The 7,429-nt window shown below is 40.7% G+C and overlaps 1 pseudogene; it reads left to right on the top strand.

Moving 5' to 3' along the window:
- The first annotated feature begins 553 nt into the window (after positions 1–553).
- On the top strand, positions 554–2,171 carry LOC146892638 (SH2B adapter protein 1 pseudogene; annotated as a pseudogene).
- The last annotated feature ends 5,258 nt before the right edge of the window (positions 2,172–7,429 follow it).

Genomic DNA, 7,429 nt, shown 5'->3' with positions numbered 1-7,429 from the left:
AGAACACAGAACCAATAAAGGACCCTCAGACTGGTCCTTTTCACCCACAGACACTGTGTGAGCACGGAGATGCAGCCTAACAAACCACGGAAGTCCCTCACTATAAGCATATAAGCAGCGCACTCGGTCTGCAAACAATAATTTCCCTTCCTTCCTTGTCCTCGTGCAATTGATGATTTTTGCCCGGAGTTACTCACAGTGACTGAAGGCTCTCTTGCTTTATGGGAAGTCCCGAGCACTATTCGGAGCACGGACTGTTGGACTTCCTATGCTAATCTCTTTTCTCAACTAATCCGGTTATGTGACCACCAGTTAAGTGTTATTAGAGAGGTGGCCGGTCTCCTAATTCACAGAAAAGCTTTGGCCCATATCCCCTTTCCCTTCTGGGATTGGAGCGTTCTCCTCAGATGGTGGCTACTTCCAATAGCATGACCCTGAAATGAACGTGACGATCTAGATGCAGTTGTTGTTGTGCAACCTGTGTCTTCTGGCGGCTTTCTTCTTTGCTGCCCCCTCCTCCCAGGCTCCACTTGTCCTCCTCCTGGGACCCATTATGAATGCCACCCCTTCCCTGGAGGATGGGGCCTTCTCTGCCAGTGCTGCTACCACCCCATCCCGCAAGCTGGCAAGAGTTCTGTGAGTCCATGAGAGCGCTACTGTCCTGGAATTTGCCCGCCTTTTCACCTCTACCTGGCCTCACACCCACAATACGTAGAACCTGGACAGAAGCCCCCTTTTCTGGCGGTTTTGCTGAGCTATTCTGGCAGTACCTCAAAGCTGAGCCTCTGGTTCACTCTTCCCAATTGTCTTGGCCCCATTGAGCCCTGGTGTGGCGGACCCCCCGCTGTGTTGGGACCATCTCTGTCTTCTGAGGACCTAGTTAGCCCCTTGCTCCTCAGTCTCTTCCTACTCGACAAGGTCCTCAAGGCCAAAGCTTAAGAAGAGCTTTCTCCTCCATTCTGTGGCTTAGTCAGTCAGAGGCTCTGTATGAAGCATCCTGCAGTGGCCAGAGACCGTTGACACTTCCTCCCCTGCTGAACCTCTGGAGATCACATCAGGCCCTCCAGTCCTAGGTAGAAACAGCAACTCCAACTCCTCTGGTCATTCTGGGACAGTTGGTAGGGGATTGCACATTTCCTGAGGAAAGATGGACTCATTGCTTTGAGAGGCTAAAAGTGAGCTATGGATGAGGAACCTTGAAAGACGGAGCAGGAATGGTACAGAGGGAAGAGCTGCTCAGTTTTATGTGGGCTTAAGAAGCTGCCCCGACCCAGCGGGAGTGGGTCATAGAAAAGGGGTGCCTGGGATCACCTCAGAGGGAGGAGGGCAGCCTCAGAGACAAAGTGTTGCCTCTGAAGGAGGAAGAGAAGAAAGTAACTTGTAGTTCTTCACACCACCCAAGGCATCCCATTCCCAACTCAGCATTCCCTGCTCTGTTATCACTGATGTCTGCACATCCAAAGCTCCAGAGATGCCTGATAGGAAGAATACATTTGTGGTTAAGGTAGAAGGCCCTTCAAAGTACATTCTGGAGACAACTGATTCACTTCATGTGAAGGCCTGGGCATCTGACATCCAGGAGTGCCTAAGCTCAGAACCCTGCCCTGCTATCAGCCCCGGTGCCATGACCCTTCCCCTGGTCTCTGGGACCTCCTTCCTCACAAAGAATAAAACAGATAGCCTGGAGGTGCGCTGCCTGAATCATCCAGAGTGTCTGCCTAGCCAGGATCTGCTACTGGGACCCAGTGAGAGTAACGACTGCCCATCACAGAGGGATTATGGGTGCCTTTCCGACCAGTCATCAGTTTCTTTCTCCTCTAGTTCCGTCTCCATCGCTGCCTCCCACTTTGACTCAATGGAACTACTTCTCTGGAATTGCCCCCTTGCATTCCCATTGAGGAGGGGGCCCCAGCACGACACTTCATCCCCTCTCAACTCCCTACCCTTGTGTGGATACTCCAGATGAAGCAACAGAGTCATTCTTGTTCCAGGGGGAGTCAGAGGACAAGGATAAATATTTTGTGTTCCCCCCCATCATATGTGCTGGCGATGTGGACAATTTAGCCTCTTACATAGGGATTGTCCCAGGGCTCATCCAAAAACCTAAAGCCCTGAATGCCAAAAGAACTATCACTGGACATGAGACTATAGAAGCTCCCAGTGGGTCCTGATAAAAATAACAGCAAGGACAAGGACTTCACAGCTTTGGTACAAGTAGGTAAGTGGCGTGCCTTGGTTTTCAATGGTTAATGTAGACTGGTTCTCATCCACTAGGCAGATCTCTTCCATTTCATAATCATAGTAGATGTTATTTAAAAGGATGGATTGACCCAATATTTTGGTTCTCTCTGATGAGGTTACTTGAACAACAGGAAAAGAAGCCTTAGTAGAGATTTTGGTGTCTTTGTGAGTTGGCCTGAGAGCATTGTAGAACACCTTTAGGTCCTGTTCCAGAGTCAAGGTGGCAACGGGGAGTTTCTGTTGCTCATGCTCTGTGTCCTCAGCCAGCTTTCCGGGACTGTTTATGAAAATAAGCTGTTTGCTGCCCTTCTGGACAGTCAGCAACCACTCATGCATGGCACTTGGTTAAATCCCTGACCCAGTAGCTACAGTAATAGATAAAGACTGCAGAGACATTGTCATAAGAAAAGCCAGAGAAAAAACAAACCACTTAGAGAGAAAGTTAGTTTTAAAGAGATTGCTAGTCCAGTATAGGCACTCTGGATAATCACGTCCCTCAGGACAGACAACTTTCTGCCCTCCACCTTTTAAAATTAAAGGTAAAAATTAATTCCACACCATCAAAAATGTCATTCCCCAGGCCACTATAGCCTTTACAGATGTGAATAAAACTAATTTTGGGTTAATATAATGGAAGTTAATGATAAAGAAAGGCCCTATACTCAACCGAATCTTGGATCAGTACAACTAGGAGAGTTATTGGCAGTCCTTAAGATATTGGAAATGTTCCAATAAGAGCATGTAAATATTTTCTCAGATAGCTGCTATGCCATATAAGCATGCAAAATACTATATTTAGCACAATAAAGTCCCAAAATAGTAGTCAAAGACAGATAAGAGCCTGCCTGGCAGGCCAACCTAAGAGAGTCACAGCCCAAATGTTGGGGGGGTCCCTGAAGTGGGGTTCTAAAGAATCCATAACTTCCACTAAGTCACCCAATAAAAATAAAATAAAAAGGGTGAAATAAGCCAGGGCAATAGTGCAAGCAAAAGCAAGCACATGCAAACTCACAATGAATAGGCAAAATTGGCCAAAACGACCTGTCAGTAGACCAAAAGCACAGTAACTAATGTCACACACTCCTAGCGAATCACAACACACCAACAGTGACCATTCAAAAGGGCCAACTGGAAAAACTCCTGTGGCAGCTAATCCCATAACCTCCCACCCTCTGACCCTCTTATAACAAAGAGTTTTTACATCTCAGAGTCTGTGTCTTCACATCTGCCCTCCGGGAAATGGGGAGGACAAAACAGGCAGCATCCACAAGCCAGCAACAGCTACAGTTCCTTCTGAGGGACATGCTTAAACTCTACAGTTCCATGCCCAGTTATCAAGATAATGTAATGTTAAGTGGTTGTTCATAAATTCTTTCAAATTTTAAGAAATAAAAAATATAAAGTAAGTTAATCTACTGGTTTTAAATATTAATTATGTAAAAGTAAATTATGTTAGTGAGTGACCATTTATTAGACGTGAATTATTTTCCTTAAAAGGAATTTTTCCTTCTGTTAGATATTGACATAATAAGCAATTTAGAGGAATGTAAGATAATAAAGAAAGATTTTAATACATATTTTTTCATGTGAACAAAACTATCTTAAGCAAATGAAAACTAAATTTATGGCTTTATTTATTGTATTTTGCCAGCTAACAAATTATTCCAAAATTACATAGTTAAAAGTGATAGTCACCTATCATCTCTCACACTGCTGGTTATTACCTTCCATACTCCTAGGATTTCAGGGATATTTTTGCTGAAGAGTTGAACATTTTCTTTCGAAGATTTTTTTTAAGGAAATTACTAATAGGTTTCAGCTGTATTCACATGTCGCTGAAGGCTTCAGTGTAGTTGGAGGATAAGTTCCTAAACTAAACATTGACAAATTCATCTCACACATCTTTTCCTCAATGCTTAGATTCTCTTCCTTTATTTTATATCTTTATAAGATGGTAAGTGGTCTCTCTTCTAAGCATTGGTCAGAAAGTACAAGGCAGGGATTAGAATATCTCTTATAATCCAATTTGGCAATAACACAGCCTTAGTACTGCCCCTATTGTATTTGTGGGTAAGCCAGGATTTTCCAGAGATGTAGAATCAATAAAAAGTAATTGAAAGATAGAGGATTACATAAACAGCTAAGTGGTTTTGCAAGGGAAAGTCATTTGGATAATTATAAAGACTGAGGAAACTTATTAAAGATTGTCTCCAAGTTGGAAAAGCAAGCAAAACTATAATAACTCTCAATTCTGGCCCAGAGTCATCAAACCACGGAAGCTCATGACATACTTAGTTCAAAGTTGGAGGCCCGTAAAACAGGTGATTTCCCTTTCAGTATCAAAGCTGGAAGAAAAAGAGCATGGTGTTCTGATACATGGGAGCAAAGGAGAAAGTTACTACTGCTCCATAACTGAAATAATAAATTCATATTTCCTTTATTGTATTGTTTCACTAAACTCTCAGTTCATTTGGTGGAAGTAACTGCATTGATGATAGATGCCCACTATTTTAGGAAAAAACTTTTATTCAGAACAAATTCTCAAAAATAAAGCAGAAATACTGTTACAAGCTATCTACAGTCAAGTTTCACCTACAATAGTTTAACAGTTGGTCACAAATTGCTACTCCATCCAATGTGGAAAGAACTGCAAAAGTCTATCAAATCACTGGAGATTGATTTGGAGTATAGCATTTCCTATAAACACATAGATATTAGAAATAATATGACATCAATGCTTGAAGCCTGCTCTGTGATATTCTCTTTTGATTTGAATTCTTCTATTACAATTAGCCAGTCACATGATCTTTCATAAACTACATGCAATTTTCCTTTGATATCTTGCTTTCATTTCAAAAGATATAAGAGAAATAAAAAATTGTAGCTGATAAAATAATTAATGTCTGTTATTAATTGCTACAATTAAATTGAATCTCTGCATGTGTATGAAGCCCATGTCTCTTCTGCAATCTATACTCCAAAGATTGAAAATGTTTATTATCTACCAACTTACATTTTAATAAGCATTACACTAACATTCAAAAGACAAGTTTAGCAACGCATCTCTTTTTTTTTAAGTAGAAATACTTTTTTTCCTTTGGTGTAAGAAAAACTAACATCAAGACAAATGCGTATTCATACTTATTTCCTAGATTTGACTCAATGCATCAATTTTGAAGAAAAAAATTACTTGACTAGTTTCTATAAGCATTTGAAAATATAAGAGCCACTGAGATGAGTACATAATGCGGCTTTCTACCTATTTGTGGGTCTAAATAACTCTCATTACCATGCCACGCTGGACCTAGATTCCAGGGTGACTCATAGATAAAGGGTCAATATTCTGTGTGCCGCAGAATTACTCAGTATGATCACCACTGATTCTGCCACCATGTGTGATGAATTAGTGTTAACAAAAAGCAGGGAAAGTCTCTGGAGATACCATGCCAGGACCAATTTCAAAAAAAGTGAGACTTGTGAAATGACAATGCTAGAACAATCCTTCTTGTCTACTTTTTGTTATTTTCCAATTGGCAAATTTCTCTGGCTGCTAGAGAACTGTACCCAACTGAGAGACTTGTACAACAAATGATAATACGGGAAGAATTTCCAAATCGTCCAATATTAGGAGCCTATAGATTAGGCTCAACTAGGTACAAGTTGAAAGAAGTCCCACTGTCTAAAACTGCACTTTTCTTTTATTGCTCCTTAATTCCAAAAATTCCATATTTTTTTTGTAATTTTATTAAATTATAAAAGTTTCCATTTCCGCCCCTCCTCCCACCATCCTCCCATTCCCCCCACTCTCTCTCCTCCTCCCTCTTCATCCCTAAGAGCAGTCAGAGTTTCCTGCCCAGTGGGAAGTTCAAGTTCCTCCAGTCCAGGAAGGTGAGTGTCCAGACGGACTGGATCTGCAAAATCCAGTATATGCAGAGGAAACAAGTCCCAGTGCCATTGTCAATGGCTTTTCAGAAAGACTCCGGGCCAGCCACATTCAGAGAATCCGGCCACATTCAGAGAATCTGGTTGGATTGCGTCCTCGTTCAGTCCCAGTCCAACTGGTCTTGGTAAACTCTTATTAGATCCGTCCCCTTGTATCAGTGGGTGATCGCATCCCTCGCAGTCCTTATTTCCTTTTTCATTTTCTTCCTCCTTCTGCTCCTCATTTGGACCTTGTGGGGTGCAATCCGGTGCTCCAACGTGGGTCTCCGTCTATATCGTCATCCATCGTGGGATGAAGGTTCTCTCTGTTTTAATGGCTGTCTTAGAAAGTTAAACATTGGTAAACCCTGTGCCAACTAATCACACTACTAGGAATATACATTGAAAAATGTATGTTCATACAAAACCATATCTGAGCTGTACAGAGAACTTCATGTATATTAAAAAGAAATAATAAACAAGCCAGCTAATAGGGTAGCAGAGGCAGATGGATTTCTATTAGTTCGAGGTCAACCTGGTCTACAGAACAAGTTCTAGGACAACCAAAGCTACACAGAGGAACCCTATCTCAAAAAATAACAAACTAAAAGAAAATAAATAGAAAATAAACCAAAAGCCACAACTTACAAGTTGTTCAATTGACAGAATAGGTAATGAAACATCTAAATATTATTTTCAAAGGGATTCTACTGAGCACACAGGTAAGTAAACTAATGATGAATACAACTTAGCAGAATCTCAATGGCAGCAATATCTATGAAAAAAACTAATCTCAGTGTTGAAAATAACACAGCATGGCATTTTAATGAAAGTCATGACAGACAAATGCATCATGATAAGAGAACAGAGTAGCAATCACACCAATTAGGAAGAGGAAATTTGACTTCAGAATGATACTGGGAAGACATTGTTCACCTGATTATAATTGTTTTTATGTAAATCTGTATATCATATGTTAAACTTTACACCAATTTATCTGTTATATTAATTCTAATAATAATAAAATAAAGAATAGTTTTAGTTGCCATCATTTTCTAAATGGCATAGTGTTACAATTATTTGCATTTCATATTTTGTATGTTATTGTTACCAGTATTCAAAAGGTAACATCATGTATTGACAGAGGATGTGTATAAACCATATAACATTTACATAGAGGATTTCAGCATCTATCAAAAGATTTCTATATTCATAAGAGTATTAGTATTTCCCTGGATATTGAAAACAACTAAATATTGCCACATTT

Source organism: Myodes glareolus, chromosome 10, assembly GCF_982192425.1.
Source record: "Myodes glareolus chromosome 10, mMyoGla1.1, whole genome shotgun sequence".
NCBI classification, from domain to species: domain Eukaryota; kingdom Metazoa; phylum Chordata; class Mammalia; order Rodentia; family Cricetidae; genus Myodes; species Myodes glareolus.
This window is presented reverse-complemented; position numbering and strand designations above follow the sequence as displayed.